Raw genomic sequence first — 18,434 nt, forward strand, 5'->3', positions numbered from 1 at the left:
CTTGTTGATGACAAGTAAAAATGTAAGGTTGTTGTTCAGTTGGCTAAGAGAACATAGATAAGCCAAAGTTTTTTACTAGTTGTGTGTTAGGCTCATAGGTAGAGTGTGATGTTTGCCTTGTGCATGCAGAGAATGCACGTTGGATTCGACTGGATGGATTTGCACATTTGGGTATAGGAGACTCAATTAAACTTTTAAATTCTTTCCCAAGATTGTGGGTTAGCGAAGTGCCCACGTTGAGCAGAAGGCTCATTGTTTTGGTCCCTTGAGTTGACAGATCCTCAATGGATTGTGTGTGGAGAAAAAGTTATTGTTCGTGGCTCGTTGGTTTCTGCGAGAATGTTTTGTTGACTCTAAGAGAGAGTTACAACATGCTGGCTTTGGAAGGGGAGTTTCTGCGTTGGGTCAAAGGTTCTCATGTGAGGACGAGTACCCAGAAAGACGTTTTGAATGACCACTTTGGGGTGATACGCAAGAAGACGTCCCCCATTTGAGGACTAGTTTGGACCATTAAAAAACTGTAAGTTGGTGCTTAAGGAAGTTGATATCCCTGCGGCACACATTGGTAGTCGTCTTTCTCTGTAAGGACTACGAAGAGCTTGGACTTGCCTTTGCTAGGGTTGGAAGGCACACCGGCCATGAGCATGAAGACGACAAGTTTGTCATGCAAGCGAGGATGGCCCGTTTGTGGTTGAGACTACACTGGGGTCTCGCGAGCAGATAATGCTCGATATTGATAAAGTAGAGGATCGTTATCTAAGTGATCAAAGAGGTGTTAAGGAATGAGACTTGACATGTTAAAGGTTGCGACGATGGTGGATGTAAACTAGAACAAGTTGAGTAGGCTGAAGAAAAAGAGTAAACCAAAGATAAGTACAAAGGAAAACTGACATATTAGTGAAGACTGTGTTCTTACCTGCACCAGCATTATCAAGGACGATAAATTTTTTTTTGGGAGGGGGGGGGGGGGGGATGTCAAGGGTCGATCTTTCGGAATGGAGCATGTGCAGTGCGAAGCTCTACTGAGTAGAAAATACATCGAGCGTAGGAACATACAGTATGTGTTCGCTTAATCGGTAACGTGCGGTGGCAGCACGACATGCGATAAGCATCAATATTGTCGTTAGTACATCGTTGTGTGGTGGCATAGACGTGAAGCGTTGTTCAATTAAGCAGTGTCAGCGGATCAAATGATGTTACTTTTGGAGATTTGGTTAAGGACCTCTCGGCTTACAAGATAGTCCCACGCATAGCGGTTGGACGCACTAGGGTGCATGTGGGTTAGGGATAATTCTCTCAGGGATCACATTAGGTGATTCCAACCGAGTATGGTGATTCGAGGCTAGGCGATTGAATGCCTGGGCACCAATAAATGAGTCTGAGTAGTGCTCTTCATTATGATGTTCAATCATCAACTGGTCTTCGGACTGGGAGCCACAAGGTCTTGTTCATTAAGTGATGGGGTTTTACTATGTTGTGCACATGGAGCTGCAATACGCTTTATGACACGCAAGGCTAAGGCAAAGTTTGTGCTTCTTTCGGAAGTGATAGCTGGTATGAGACGACTATGCACTAAGCGGCATGGACTACATAGAATGCGCATTTGGAAATGTGCTTAATCAGCTTCCGTTAGGCAGCAACGCACAGGGTGATGCGCATGGCCAATGAAAATGATTCAACACATGAAAAGATGTTGGTACGCGGCCTTTGGCCGTTAGGCTGACCAACTTGGCGCGTCGTGGGTTTGCGAAGCATTCTATGCATGTGACAAAGCGATAAAAAGGCTTGCAACGTTAAGGAAGAACTGTCGCACTGCAATGACTTATTGAAAAAAGTAAGCACGTGACAAAGAGAGTATTATTCATAGATCCAATTTTCAGAACTGTAACTGAACAAAGTTAAGATGTTGGTACGCGGCAATTTTCAGAACTGGCTTGTTTATAAAAAAACATACATTGTTGAATGCTACAAATGCTAATATAAAATTGCCTATAAGGGTTATGCCTTCCTAGTTAGGGACAAGGGACATCCACAGTTCAAAACCCACAAAAGGCATCCCATGCCATAAGGTTGAAGCTGGGTGTACATTTTAGTGGGTAGGGTAGATCCCAAGGGTTTTACCAACTGGCATTAAGGCCTTCCTGTATGGTTGGTGATTGACTGGGGTTTTACTTTGGCCTCGTTAAAAAAAAAAGTTAATATGAAGACTTTAAAGTTAGATTAGATGACATAAAGCTAAACTAGGTATGCAAATGTCATTGGTTGGGCTGGATATCTGCTTGATATGTGTCCATTTATTCAAGTTTGATAAACTTGAAAATAGATCCAAGTACATCGAATTAGATGGATTTGGCATAGGCTCTTGAAACCTGATTTAGAGCCAGGTAACATAAACAACTCGCTAATTTAACATAAATTATAATGCTAATAAGAGACAATGTTGAATTAGTTTGGTTCCCGATACCTCTTTTTTTTTTTTTCCTTACTTTCCTTGTTTCGTAAGTTATAGATAAATCACTGCCATATTTTTAGGGGTGTCAACAGGTCAGACCTTCACCGGTTCTAGGTGGGTGGGTCTGGACTTGGATCTGACTTTAAGGTGCCGGTTCCTGGCCTAAGTTCAAGTCAGCCTGGACCTACCATATGCAAAACCATGTCCTGGTCTTATAAGAATAACAAGGACCAAATTCAATAAAATAATAATCGTTAGAGTTTCTACATTAAAAATTTCTGGATCTTAATTAGAACTCAGATCAGGCCCAGGTCTGGTATAAATTTTTCATAAACCATACTCAGCTTCATATGCTCCAAATCGCATATACCCTAAACCCATTAGAGGAGGATCCTAATCTGATAGGGCTCTGGTTCCAAACTGGCACTCAGACTCACTAGTTGGTCTAGACCATTTTTATGGACTTATCCCGCTACACTCGAAAGTCTATGAATAAGGTTTCATGTTGGTGGTCGTTCTTTTTTTTTTTCGGACAGAGAAAGCTGGGGTTGGGCGGACCCCTACCAGTTATACAACCATACCATTGGGATTCGAACTTGCAACGTCCCAACATGGCATGCACTAACTGCTCCTGCCAGACAAGCGGAGCACCGCCACGGTCGTTCATTTGGTTAAAACTGTCCAAGCCCTCTTGTATACCCAAAAAATGTATTAAAAGCTTCAAGTTTTAGAAGAATGTCAGCCGCCCATTTTTCTGCAATTGATGTTGAACTAGAAAATAGACGGCATAAAAAATTATTGTACGGCCCATCTGGGTGGACACGGTTTTGGCTGATGGATGGCATTCAAACTGCCTTGGACAGTTTTATGACCAAGGTTCCATGTACCTGATCCGCCCTTCTTTGAGACAGTTTCCTTGTGCTGAAGCTATCAGTTAAACGCCCTAAGGGGTTTGGTGCAGTGGGATGGGACTTAGGCTGCTAAACTGGTGGTCAAGGTTCCAACCACAGGCGTAAACCCTTTGCATTATACCCTAAGCAAGGCGACTCCCTAGGGACGAGGAGTGTGTAGGCAAGCACTGACCAGTGCAACGAGGTCTCTTACTCCGGGGCTCTGGTTTCTCATTCAGCTAAACAAATGAACGGTGATCCAAGGTCTTATGAACAAATCTAGGTACGCAGAGAAGAGTACCAGTGGACTCCTAGTTGTCCATACTTCCTGGAATTTGTTTTTCACTAGAAAATACAAAGTATATCGCAGGTTTATGCTTAAAAGACGGCCATTTAGAACTTTATTCGTGTATTTGATGACTTCATCTTACATCCAAAATTACAACATATACAGTATTTGTCAATCTCAGGGCACCATGCCATTCTAATCTGTTATCTATGGAACTAAATGTTGTATAATATAAAGTCCATAGGGGAAAATTAATTTAATATCAGGTCAATAAATATGTACATTTTACAAAAAATGTTCACAAAGCAGGTTGCAGTTGACTCACTAGCAAACTTGATATGCTGCTTTCACAACCTGATAGCAAATATGTGTCATGCAGACTTCAAATTGTATATTCCCCCAATCAATAAAACAAGTATTAGGAGATACCAAAAGAACTCAATCACCAACTTCTCTGATCCTCCTCCTATCCCTAGTTGTCATTTTCTCCCCATACCTCACGAATATATCAGCAAGATCATTCAAACCAACCTCCCTTAATCTCTTTCCAATCTCTTCAAACATTTCAATCCCTTCTTCATTAGAAAACAAATACAAAAACTTGTTGAAGTCAAACCTGGGGACTTCCGCTCCTCTGTTTATCATTCTCTCAAGATACTTGCAGGCCTCTAAAGACTTGCCCTTCTTCACTAGCCCTCCAACAAAAATTGTATCAAAATTCACAGAAGGATGGGGCCCTTTCCTCCCCTTCTTCCCCAGATGCCCTTGCAGAAGCATGATGTATGTGTGCATTGTGGGCTCACAGCCCCTCAATATCATCCTCCTAAAAACCTCAGTTGCCTCTCCAGGTCTTTTCAGATTCACTAAAGCCTTGATCAGCCCATGATAAGCACCCACATCAGGGTTCTCAATCCCCTCCAACATCTTGTAGGCCTCACTGACCCTCCCCTTGTTCCCAAGCCCAAAAATCAAAGCAGCATAAACAGAATTGTCAGCATGAATTCCTCTCTTGGTCATTTCATCAAACAAATGGAACGCTTGTTCAATCTTGTCCTGCTTACAGAACCAACTAATCAATATTCTATAAGTTGAGAGACCCAAATCAGGATTCTTGTCCCTAACTGACATAAACAGTTTCAATGCCTCAACACCTTTGTTGTTCTTGAAGAGGGTCTCTATCATTTCATCACAAGCCTCTATCTCTGGAACAAACTCCTCATCCACCATCAGATTCCAAATCTTAGAAGCCTGAACCAAATCTCCAATTCTGCAGAACCCAACAATCAAAAACTTGTAGGTGACCTCAGAAGGCCTAATGCAAGGCCTAAGCTTCTTAACTATGGTGAGTGCCTCCTCTACAAGTCTAGCTCCACAGAGTGACTCTACAACCCTGTTTAATGTTTTCAGACTGTAAGGGAAATTGTGGGTGACCATCAAATGGAACATCTCCACTGATTTCTTCATCTCCCTTGATGAAGCTAGAGATTGCACCGCGATCTGAAAGGTTCTATCGGTAACCAGACCCTTCTGCGCCATTTCTGCAACGGTTTCCCAGAGGAGGTGCAGGTTTTTAGACTTGCCCAAGATGTCTATGATCTTGTTGTAGGTGGTGGTGGTGTGGGTGAAGGATGGGTGGTGGGATTGGGTGTATCTGAAGAAGCTGAAGGGGGGCTTCCATGAGTAGAGGAACTTGTTGCAGACCTGGAGGAAGAACTCGTGGGTGAGGTCGAAGGTGCACTTTTGGAGGTGGGATTGGAGCTTGGAGTCCGGGGCGTCCCGCTGCTGGTACAGCACCGTGCAGACTCGTAGGAGTTGCGTGAGGTTGACTCCATGAACGACCTCCGCTTGGTCGCAGAGGCTCCCTCCTGGTATGTGAAATTGGTATCGATGGTGTCGGTGATGAAGACTATGATGACGAGCTACCTTTACGAGGCTGTGCAGCATTTCTATGGTTACAGTTCTCCGAAGCGGTGGTTACTCACGTGCAGATCAAAGTGTTTGACGAAATGCCGCAACGAACTTTGTTTTCAAATGAAGGAACTGCCTCTGGCCAACATATATCGCAAAAGATATGATATGGACAATTATATGATATAGGACCAAAACACGCGTACGTGATTTTGTTGAAAGTCGAAAATTGCGGTCTCAGGGGTGGGCAACGGGCCGGGCGACTCTATGGGCTCGGCCCGTCGTGGGCAGGGTTTGAGTCAAGGTTTTAGCCTCAAGCCCGTTAGCTACGAGGTCAAAACCCGGTCTGTTATATATGTGGGTCGGGTTTGGGTTGGTCCACGAGCTATTGAGCCAGTTTGATGGACCTGAGTTATTTATTAATTTTTAATAATATAAAATTTTAAAAAATAATTAATTGCATAGTAACTTGATAATTAATTTTATGAAAACTAGAAAGATAATTAGTTGGTTACATGGGAACTTTGTTAATTGTTTATTATTTACTTAATTAGTTACACTAGTTAGTTGGGATTGGTTCCGGCTTGTTTCACATTGGCCCAAAGAGCCGGGTTATGGGCTGCTCTTCAAACCGGCCCGTTAAGAACCAGGCCAAAGCTTGACCCGTTAGTAAATGGGTTGGGCCATCTCCAGGATGGGCCACACTTAAAGTTCGTTGAGCTGAGCTCTAAACGGGCCAGGCCGGACCAACCACTATGCCCACCCCTAGTCTCCGTTAATAGTGAATAGGGTTCCTATTTTGACATGAAATGTGGCCTTTTGGCCAAGGCTGCCCTCTATCACCTCTCTTTTTTAATGTTGTGGGGAGGCTTTAAATGTCAATTTCAATAAGGCCTTGACTTTTTTACCAACCTTATTTGTCATGTTCTAAATGGTCCAACGCTTCACCACATTGCTATTTTTCACCTGCCTAAAAAATATGAATAAAGGCTGAATAAGATTTTCTCAAACTTCTTTTGGGGTGGATCAGGTCCTTCTAAAGTTTCGTTAATTGGAAAAGAGTCACTTCCTCAATACAACGAGGTGGATTAGGCATTAAGAGGCTATCAAACTTCAACATAGCTCTTTTATGTCAGCAATGGTGGCGTTTAGATAATGGAAAAACGTCATTAACAAATTTCTTGAAGCATAAATATAAATTGGGTGATTATCCCTAAATTGGCACACACACTATTCTTGAAAGATGAGCTCCCCAGCTTGGAAGGCGATAACCAAATAATTTCAGATATTCTCCTCTTTCTTGATCTCATGATCTGACGACGGTTCTGGCCTCAAATGGTCCCTCACTCAAAATGGTGAGTTCTTGATCACTTCTTGTTATGCAACAGGTTTAGAAATAGACGTGAATTGGTTGACAAAAGGAACGATATTGGGGGTTGATCTGGATGGTGTTCATGTAAAACCATAACCGGAATGTAAAAGCAAAACATACATACCGGTAGACGTCATGGATGAGACGAGCGTTGTCGCAGGTGCACGACATTCTTCTTAGCCAATCGATGCCTACGATGAGCACAAGTCGTCAAGTCAATTGTGAGCAAGACTCTGAACCCAATGAAAAAAGATGATACCTTGGTTGCACTCATCAAGCAACCATGCATCAATTTATAGTGGGAGAAAAGTGGAGGGTTACATACATGGCATTCATGTATGTGAACTCTTCACATGCTATATTGAATGTGAACCTTTCACATTCACGTAACCTCTTCCCCAGTAAAGCCTTCATTAGTGTTAAACCGAGTCACATTTAGGGTTGGACCTGATCTGAAATGTTCAATATTTTTTCACTTGACCCATTGACATGAAAAGGCACAAAATCAAGGTTCATACTATTATCTTGACTTAATTTTCATGTGGGTTTACAAGTTATTCGATATCACAAGAATGAACCATATGAATCATGGAGATGAACACCTCTTTATGAAATGTCATATTTTCATGCACTGTAATATAATTCATTTTTAGTGCTTTAGCATGTTAAGATTACCTTTATGAATATGTTGGTCTCTAACTCATTCTATTAGTCCATTAATATTGTTATTCTGCTATTCTCTCTAACCAAATGAGAGATTCTTTATGCAGAATCAATAATATACAAAGTCATAGAGAATCAATTTAGTTTCACAAATGTGATCACATATAACCATAATGTATTGTCATACATTAGAAAGAATCAAACAAACTCATCTCCTTTACATGCTGGGAATATAACCCCAGTGCTAGCCCTTTAGTAAGAAGATCTACAGTCATTTTCTTCATACTGATTGTATCAATATACACTAGATGATTCTCAGTCATTTCTTTAACAACAAAGTACTTTAACTTCATGTGTCAACACGAAGTTGAGCTTTTGTTGTTATTCGAGAAGGACATAATAGCTTCATTATCACAAAAGATCTTTAGTGGTCTCTCAATAGAATCTACAATTTCAAAACTCATAATGAAGTTTCTTATTCAAATGGCTTGAAATGAAGTTTTGTATAGAATAATGAATTCAGTCTCCATGGTATAAGCTGTAATTGTAGACTACTTTTCACTTCTCCATGATACGATACCACTGGCTAGTACGAAGATATATCAAGTAGTAGACTTTTTACTGTCGAGACATCCTCTCAAGTCTGCATCAGAGTATCCAAATAACCTATAGGTGGTCAACCTTTCTGTAGGTCAACATATAGTCTTTTGTTTCTTGCAAATAACGCATAACCTTCTTCACTGTCTTCCAGTGCGCAATGCCTGGATTTGATTGATATCTACCAAGCATTCCCACAACAAATATGATATCTAGTCGTATGCAGGTGTGCGCATACTGCAAACTACCAACCGTCGAAGCATATGAGACAGTTACCATTTGATCATTTTCATTCTTATCATAAGGGCAGTACTTTAGGCTCAATTTATCCCCTTTCATTATGGGTGTCGATCAAGAAGAACAATTATTCATCTCATATCTTTTAAGAACTTTAAGGATATATGATTTCTGAGAGAGGTCATGGGCACCCTTAGTTCTATCATGTTGAATCTCAATTCCAACGATATATCCAGCTTCACTCATGTCCTTCATGTCAAAATGAGAGAAAAAAAATCTTTTGTCTCATGTGGTATACTCAAATCATTAGTTGCAAAAAGAATATTATCAATATACAAAACCAAAATTATGAATGTACTCCCACTAGTCTTAAAGTATATGCATTGATTAATAATGTTTTTAGTAAATCCAAAGTTCATAATCACCTGATTGAGCTTTTTATACTACTGCCGGGAGGCTTGTTTAAGTCTATAAATTGACTTCTTCAATTTGCAAACTAAATGGTTAGAGTCATCTACATTGAAACACGAAGGTTATTGCATATATACCTCCTCTTTCAGATCCTCATTTAAGAAAGCAGGATCTAACTCTAAATTAAAATGATCTACGAGGGTCATGATTATTCTCAATGATTCCTTAGTTGAGACAGAAGAAAAAGTCTCATTATAATCAATGTCCTCCATCTGTGTGAAACCCTTTGCAACAAGCCTAGCCTTGTACCTCTCCACTTGACCTTTGAAGTCTGTCTTGGTCTTAAAGACTCACTTACAACCAATAAATCTTACTTCATCAAGTCGAGGTACAATATCCCACACTTAGTTCTTTCCCATAGAGTCAAGCCCTTCTTTCATAGCATGTCCAATGTGTTGATCTTTCACTTTCAGTGACTTCTACAAAGGTGAAGGGATATCATCATCAATGTTTATAAAATCATTGGTCTCTTGCAAATATATCACATAATCTGGATAGATAGCAGATTTTCTGGTCCTCATAGACCTCCATACATGTGCTACAGGTGGTTCAACATGAACCTCTGCATCCTGTTGTTGTTGTATATCCTCATCAACAACTTATTCTATTTGGGATTGATGTTCAATGACTGAATTTTCCCTGACATTATCCAAATAGACAATGATAGAAAAAACTAGGTCTTTATCCTTCGCAGGTATAGAAACTGAATCCTGCATTTTCTCAAATTCAATACTTTGAGATGTATCTATCCCAATAGAACTATTTTTAATAAATCTTACTTTATCTGTTTTGACTATTTATGATGTATGAGATGGACAATAAAACCTAAAGCTCTTTAATTTTTCTAGATAACCAATGAAAAATCCATTACTCATTCTAGGATCAAAGGCTTTTATATGTGAGTTGTACAATTTAGCTTCAGCTGAACATCCCCATATGCACATATATGATAATGAAGGTTTCCTACTAGTCCATAACTCGTAAGGAGTCTTTTGGACAACCATCGTAGAAACCTTATTAAAGTATGCATTATTGTCCTAAGAGCTTCTCCCCATAAGGTCAAGGGAAGGTTTGAGTGATTCAACATCACTCAAACCAATTCTTTAAGCATACGGTTTCTTCTTTCAGTTGCACCATTCTGGCAAGCACTACCAAACATGATATATTGATGTACAATACCTTCATCTTTTAGAAACTACACTAATGACCACTTCTTTTGTTCAATCTCAGTGAATCGATCATAATATTCACCACCTCTATTAGACCTAACCACTTTAATAACTTCATCAGTTTGTTTCTCTACTTCTTTCTTGAAGTGCTTAAAAACCTAAAAGACTTCTATTTTTTTAAATAATAAGTAGAGATACATGATTTTTTACCCATCTATAAATGTGACAAATATTTTTTACCCGTATAACACGAGAAAAAAGGCCCACAAACATTTGTATACATGATTTCTAATTTTTTATTATTGCGTTTGACATCTTTTTTATATATGTTGGACAACTTAGCCTTTATGCAGTCAACATATGGTTCTGTATTTGTAAAATCAAGGGATTCTACAATTTCTTCTTTCACAAGTCTTTGGACTCTCTCTTTCGAGATGTGTCCTAACCTTCAATGCCAAAGCAAATATGATTGATCCTCTTTTAGGCCACATTTATTGCCAATCATTGTATTCTCGACAGAGTGAACTTCTCGAATTTGAAATTTGGTTTTCAAATTATACAAACCATCACATACTTATGCAAAACCTATAAGAATATAATTTTTAATAATAATAAGCTTGGAGTTTTCAAATTTAAAAACAAAACCAAACTTATCAGGTTTTGAAATCAAAATAAGGTTTCGACTATATGATGAAACATAAAATGTATCGACTAAATCCAAAATAAATCCTGACTCCAACACAACTTTGTAGGTCCCAACGTTCTTGACATGCAAACACATATCATTTCTTGAGAAGATGCTTCTTTCATACTCTGTTGGTTATCTTTTATTCAGATTTGATTACAAAGAGTTGGCAATGTGCATCGTGGCAACAAAATCAATCCACCAACTATGTAATGGAATATGAATCAAATTGCACTCATGAGAAATGAATGACTTATTACCTTTATTCTTGAGTCATTTTTTATGCTTCAGACAATCCACTTTCTTATGTCTTTTCTTCTTGTAGAAGAATCACTTTATAGAAAAACCTTCTGCTTGGGATTTGGCTTTTGCCTGAGAGTTTGATCTCTCTCCAGAGGTTTTCTTCTTGTTCTTCTCTTAAATGAACTTTTCTTTACCCCCGACTTATGTTTTTCTTGATGAAAGGCCATATGTGTACTCGACAATATCTCACCCTTCAATCTCTCTTCATCTTCAACACACTTGGTCAAGAGGTCATTACAAGACCATTCATTGTTATGTGTGTTGTAGGAGATCTTGAAGGGTTCATATTTACTAGGCAATGAGGTCAAAATCAAATGGACCAAGAAGGAGTTTGAAATGGCGAACCTCATATCATTCAACTAAGCTGTAATATTTCTCATCTTTGAGATATGTTGTCAGATGTAACTCTCACTAAAATATTTTATAGACACCAGTTTAGACATCAGTGTACTTGCCCTAGCCTTATTAGAATTGACGAATAGAGCCTTAATGGCTCCAAGAAATTTCTTCACTATCCTGCAGTGAGAGATGACACATTAATGTTCTTAACCACTCGAGATTGCAAAAGCAACATGCTAAGTCTATTTGAGCGCTTTGATGTCTTTCTTGTTTATGAAATATTTTTAAAAAGATTTTTAAGTGAAAGTAATGTGAAAACCAGACATCAAATAATAAAAAACAGTTCTTACTAGTGGTAGAGACTGGGTCGAACTCAGGAAACGAGAATACTTTGTATTCAAACAAGCAACTAAACTACTCTTTATTGCAAAAATGGAAAAGTACAAGAAAAGTAAAGCTAATTACTATTACATCAAATGAATACCCTACGCAGAGAGCTTAAAATGGTTTTATTACAAACCCAAAAATTGAATTAAATTCCAAAAGAAAAGCAAAAGTCTTCTAAGCTTGTGCCTCATTGTCACTTACTCGCTTCTGCTCCACTTCTTGCTATCTTGTATAATTCAAAAGAACACGAGCAACACAAGAGAATAATAGAAACTACACTATGCAAAATATATTAATTAAATGCTAAAACAAATGAGAGATAATGTAAAAGAAATGAAATGACAAATAAAACTATACTAAACCTATAATGCTAATGTATGCAAACTAACTACTAACGTGTATGATCACAATATAATGATATTAAACACCTAAGACACTCTTAACTATTTTACCTAATGACAAATCACTAAGTACTTAAGCACTAAATGTAATATCAAAACAACTAACAACAATTTGCAACTAAGTAACTCTAATGATAAAGCATTAAGTAAATGTATTTACTTAACTAAGTAAATGAAATCACAAATCTACTAACAATTACACATCATTTTACTAACAACTAATCAAATTATGTAATTAAACAACATTTGATCGGTAGTAAATAAGTAATAATCATGCATCAAACATTCATTGATTCAAAAATCAAACCGATGATTGATCCATAGTTCAGTGGACAATACTTTTATTAAGCCGAAAACTCAGTAATACTTTGAATTCTATATGCAACACTTTATTAGAAACTAGTAAATCATTGATCAGATTGACTCAGAAATTAGTAACTCTCAGATCCAGACATCTGATCAAACCTTTCAAAAATACTCACCGAAATTCCAAACAACAATAACATTCACCGGAAATAGCAACAGTATCGATTAAAAAAAAAAAACGGTCGTGAAGTGAAATTCACAGTGGCTCAAGAATGAAAATGCCTATTTCACATCTTCACGATAAATGTGAAGTGAATCCGGCTACAACAGGGGATTCTAGCCAGCGACAAAGATCAACGAGATTTCGATCATTTAGAATTGATCCAGACATCTGATCGATCAAACTCAGATAGTCGATCGATCAGATTTAGATATTCAATCGCCAGAAATCAATTAATAATCGATCAGATGATCAATTATCCTTTTCCCAAATCAGTTTTCAATCAGATGATCCATATTATAATTGATCTGCTACAATGATAAACACTCAGATGCAAACCGAGTTTCACTCGATGGAAAAAACACAAAGAATCAGATTTCAAAATATTATCCTCTGGTAATGCTGATGCTTTTACTTTGCAGTGATCAATTTGAAGCTACTATAAACTATTGACAATGATGGATCCTAAACTAATATAAGCTACTGTAATGAAAATTGATTAAGCTACAGGAATTGAGAAATGAAAACAAAACTATGAATGCTCTGTAATGTAAGCTAGAGGAAAACAACACAAAAAACACATGCAGGAATTGAGAAAGGAAGAAAAGATAGAAATAGAGAAGAAGGAGAAGAAAAAGAAGAAGGAGAAGAAGAAAAAGGGAAAGAAAATGATTTCTTACCCTTGATTTGGTTGAGAAAAGAGGTTTGGCCTCCACCGTTTGTGCTGCCACCGGATTACACTCCACCGAAAAGAGGAAAGAGGAAAGAAGAGAAAAAGAGGGAGAAGGAGAAGAAGAAGAAGAGGAGGAGGAAGAGGTGGAGAGAAAGGAGAAGAAGAGAGGGGCTTTGCAAGGGAGAAGACCCTCAACTCAAACCCTAAGTAACATATTTATAAATTTTGAACATTTTCCATAAGTCCTCTTTTTTTAAAAAATCCATTTTGAAACCTCTCCTACAAAAAGTTATTTACAAAACACCTCATTTTGACTATATTTTTCAAAAATCTAAACTAACTCTATTTTAACTCTAATTTTTTTATTATTTCAAAAACTAAAACTACTATATTAATGACAATCACTAAAATATACACTAAATTGCAAAATAAAACTATTTTTCAAGCATTTTCTATTTTTTAATCATTTTAACATATTTACTCGAAACTAGCATAAAATTGGATTTTTAATATGTTTTCTCATGAAATCATGCATATTTTAATATGAAATAAGCCCTAAATATATGCATGATCAAATACCTCCATGCTTATGTTTTGTTAGTCCTCGAGCAAACTAGAAAATTGCAAGAAATCAAACTATCACTAACGCACTTTCGTAGGAATCACGGTTGCATTTAGCACATGCAACAAGCTCTTTCAACCCCTGGGTTACCCCAGTGGACGAGTACAGTCTCGTGAGGGTTTGCAGTGATGCTATCCACAAACATGTCTATCATGTATGCATAATATCACATATCTTCACAAGTAGTGGGTAATTAAAGAATTTATTTTCACAAATATTTGTTAAAAAAAATCAAAACATAATTAGAGTCTTTTATATACCACCACAGAAAAAGAATTTCTTTCACTTTTCTAAATATCACAATTATTTATGTTTTATTCTTAGAAAAATCAATAAAAACACGTTATTATTTATTTATCCTCACTCATATGTTTTCTGCACAAGTTTTCTCAATCACACTTCTAAGCACTGAATATTTTTTTTCTTTTTTTAAGCTCTTTTCTTTTCTTGATTTTCAATTTTTCACACTTTTTCTTTTTGCGCACTTATTTTTATTTTATGGGTTGCGTATGGTCTGCTTTTATGCTCTGTGCAATGTCAATATCTTTTATACTTTTTCAATGTATACCAAAAGATATCGACTAAGATATAAAAGTGACTTCCTCCATTTACCTTTTCAACATGAGATTCAAACACTTCAGCTTGTGTATGTTCCCAGCTACTAGGGATCACGAAGTTTTTTACTCTCCTTTTCAAAATAGAATCTAAACACTTCAACTTACATCTAAGTCCCATCTACTAAGGATTGTGAAATTATCCAAACAACCTAACGCATGCTTTTTTTTTATTTTAAGCTCATTTTTGTGTTTTTGTTCATTTGCTTAGTTTTTTAAAAAATAAAACTGTGCATATTCATATTTGTGATTCAAAATAAACTCTAACATGTATCTATCATCATTTCTTTGAAATCCACATAAATAACCATAATTTCTAGATTCATGTCAGAAAAATTTTTGTGGGGCTTAAAAATCCTCAAGAAACATTAGATTTGAAATTGCATTCATATAAGTTCAAACTCGTTCTTTTAAAAACCTACTTTTCATGAAAGATATGTAAACATGTGCAAGAACGTAGACAAAAATATTAGGGTGTGCAAACTACACCCTCCCCTCTGCTTGAATGACACTGTCCCAGTGACACTTCCCCATGCTTATATGAAACTAAGTGAATGCACATGAGATGAAATAAATGAGGGAAAAGAATAGAATGACCTAACATGAAATATAAATGCACATTCTATGAATATAATGAATGCAATGTATACATGACATGACATGAAAACCATGAATGAAAATAAAAAATAAAATAAAATCTACAAATGCGAAAGAAAAAAAATCTAATAATATACAAGATATGGGTTGCCTCTCATAAAGCGCTAGCTAAGTTTCACGTACCCAGCCAGATGAATCCTTGAAAAAACCTTCATCGTCCATGAGATCAATGGATATGAAGTCAGGCTCAATTGGTCCCTCTATGAAAAAGAGTATCATTTGTGACACTGCGTACTGTGTTCCCGCCCACTCGACCCCTAAAAGTAGTATCATGACTCTCGCTACAAGAAGAACGAATGTTAGTCTCCTCTCAAAAGGAGAGTCTAAGACCGATTGACTATCGATATATGAAACATCAAACAAGGGGTGACTATGATCCTGCTTGACTAGGTCAAGCATCTTTTGCATCTGCACCTCTTGCTTGCTAAAAGCAATCAGTTGTCGTAAGGCTTGGAAAACATGGGCTCGGGGGATATATGTTGATAATGCATGATGCAGACCTTGCCCCTTCTCTTAAGGCCTAATGGAGGATATCAACTCTTTAATGGTTATGACATTGAGCTCTTGAGTCGATTCCTGAATGGGGTGACACGCCTTCCCATTCTGAAAGGATGTAACAGATTTGACATGCACAGGGTGTGAATCCGTGGGGTGCAGGTCAAATGTCAAAGAATTCGCTCCCTTCGGGATGACAACAGAATGACTAGATAGGCTTCCCTCACTTTGCCTATTGAAGGTCTCAACCAACTGTCACATTTGAGTCTGTAGCTTGGTTATTGACTGCATGTGGAAACAAAGAGTGCCCTTGATGTCAGAAAAGGCTTCTAACATCTTCTTCTGAAATGATATGCGCGGTGTGGGTTCCTGAGGAGAAGGCAGACTATACTGGGGGTGGACCTGTAAAACGATGGGATGCGAGTAACTTTGTGAAAAGTTACTTTGTCTATGCTGTGTTTAGGAGGGCTGATGGGGTGAATTGATGGGGTGGTTTTGCCATCCCGGGTTATAAGTGGGTGCAAATGAATCATGCACAGGCCAAGCGAAACCTTGGGCAACATTCACCTACTCCTAAACGAATTCAGGATATAGCGGTGTTGTCGGACACTCAGAAACACAATGTGCAGGGCTAGTGCATAGCTCACACACTCTTCCTACTGAACTTTGCAAATAATTGGCTAAAAATTGATCTAATTTCCTAGTCAACTGGTCAACTTTGGTATACAAATCTCGCTCAAACCCTACTCCGGAAATCCCAACTTTCCTAGGACCACTAGACAGACGTGGTCCTATCGAGACGCGAAGACAAGGTATGATGCATCTCGTTCTCACTCAAGGTCTCAAATAAAGACCAAGCCTCGTCCTCACTCTTGAGCATGATAGTGCCCCCACACGACAAATCAACCATTTGACGGTTCTTCTTAGTAAGACCATCATAAAAATATTACATCAGTTGCAAGCGAGGCACCTGGTGGTGGGGACACTTGCAGAGAAGATTCTTCATCCTCTCTCAAGTCTCGTGAAACATTTCCCCCTCTATTTGTGATCGGCTAGAATTGATCCAGACATCTTATCGATCAAACTCAGATAGTCGATCGATCAGATTTGGATATTCAATCACCAAAAATCAATTAATAATCGATCAAATGATCAATTATCCTTTTCCCAAACCGGCTTTCAATCAGATGTTCCAGATTATAATTGATCTGCTACAATGATAAACACTTAGATGCAAACTGAGTTTCACTCGATGGAAAACACACAAACGATCAGATTTCAAAATATTATCCTCTGCTAATGCTGATGCTTTTACTTTGTAGTGATCAATTTGAAGCTGCTGTAAACTATTGACGATGATGGATCCTAAGCTAATATAATCTACTGTAATGAAAATTGATTAAGCTAAAGGAATTGAAAAATGAAAATAACACTATGAATGCTCTGTAATGTAAGCTACATGAAAACAACACAAAAAACACACGCAAGAATTGAGAAAGGAAGAAAAGATAGAAATAGAGAAGAAGAAGAAGAAAAAGAAGGAGAAGAAGAAAAAGGGAAAGAAAAGGATTTCTTACCCTTGATTTGGTTGAGAAAAGAGGTTTGGCCTCCACCGTTTATGCCGCCGCCGGGTTACACTCCACCGGAAAGAGGGAAGAGGAAAGAGGAGAAAAAGAGGGAGAAGGAGAAGAAGAGGAGGAAGAGGTGGAGAGGAAGGAGAAGAAGAGAGGGGCTTTGCAAGAGAGAAGACCCTCAACTCAAACCTTACGTAGCATATTTATAAATTTTGAACATTTTCCATAAGTCCTCTTTTTTTAAAAATTCCATTTTGAAACCTTTCCTACAAAAAGTTATTTACAAAACACCTCATTTTGACTATGTTTTTCAAAAATCTAAACTAACTCTATTTTAACTCTAATTTTTTTATTATTTCAAAAACTAAAACTACTATATTAATGACAATCACTAAAATATACACTAAATTGCAAAACAAAACTAATTTTCAAGTATTTTATATATTTTAATCATTTTAGCACATTTACTCAAAACTAGCATAAATTGGGTTTTTAATACATTTTTTCATGAAATCATGTATATTTTAATATGAAATAAACCCTAAATATATGCATGATCACTTTCTAACTTCTCTAAGGTAGCCTTTTATTCAGTTGTACTATGCTCTTTAAGAATGAGAGGTTCGTCAATCTTAAAGGCCAAATCTAGGTCTATGTAACCAAGAGTGAATAATATTATTTTTTTTCAATATGAGAAATTGAATCCGTCTAACATGGAGATGTTATTAGAATCGTCAATGATGAAAAAACTTGATGCCATAAGGAACAAAAAGAAAAGACCTTATAATTACTCAAATGAGATTCATGTTGAAAAGGTAAAAAATGAGACCCTTATGTCATGCTTTCTTAACATCAAACATGTATAAAGTATGAAAAATGATAAAAATATGCTCTTATGGGTAAAACCCAGAGTCCTCAAGCTGGAACAAGACTAAAAATGCTTTAAACCAGTTTAAAACGGCTCTGAACCAATTTTCGAGCAGTCAAACCGGTCTGAAACATGTGCAAAAGCTCATAAACCCCTAAAATCGAATGAAAAAATTCATGTTCTTTTATAGATTCAAGAAAACAAGGTTTTTACATTCAGGAACCGGTAAAAAAATGGCTCTG

At 37.5% G+C, this 18,434-nt stretch overlaps 1 pseudogene; it reads right to left on the reverse strand.

Annotated features, from left to right (window-relative positions):
• Window positions 1-3,805: 3,805 nt before the first annotated feature.
• On the reverse strand, window positions 3,806-5,575 carry LOC149837742 (putative pentatricopeptide repeat-containing protein At1g26500 pseudogene; annotated as a pseudogene).
• Between the last annotated feature and the right edge of the window lie 12,859 nt (window positions 5,576-18,434).

This window comes from Nuphar pumila, chromosome 5 (genome assembly GCF_984573655.1).
Source record: "Nuphar pumila chromosome 5, dmNupPumi1.hap1.1, whole genome shotgun sequence".
NCBI classification, from domain to species: Eukaryota; Viridiplantae; Streptophyta; class Magnoliopsida; order Nymphaeales; family Nymphaeaceae; genus Nuphar; species Nuphar pumila.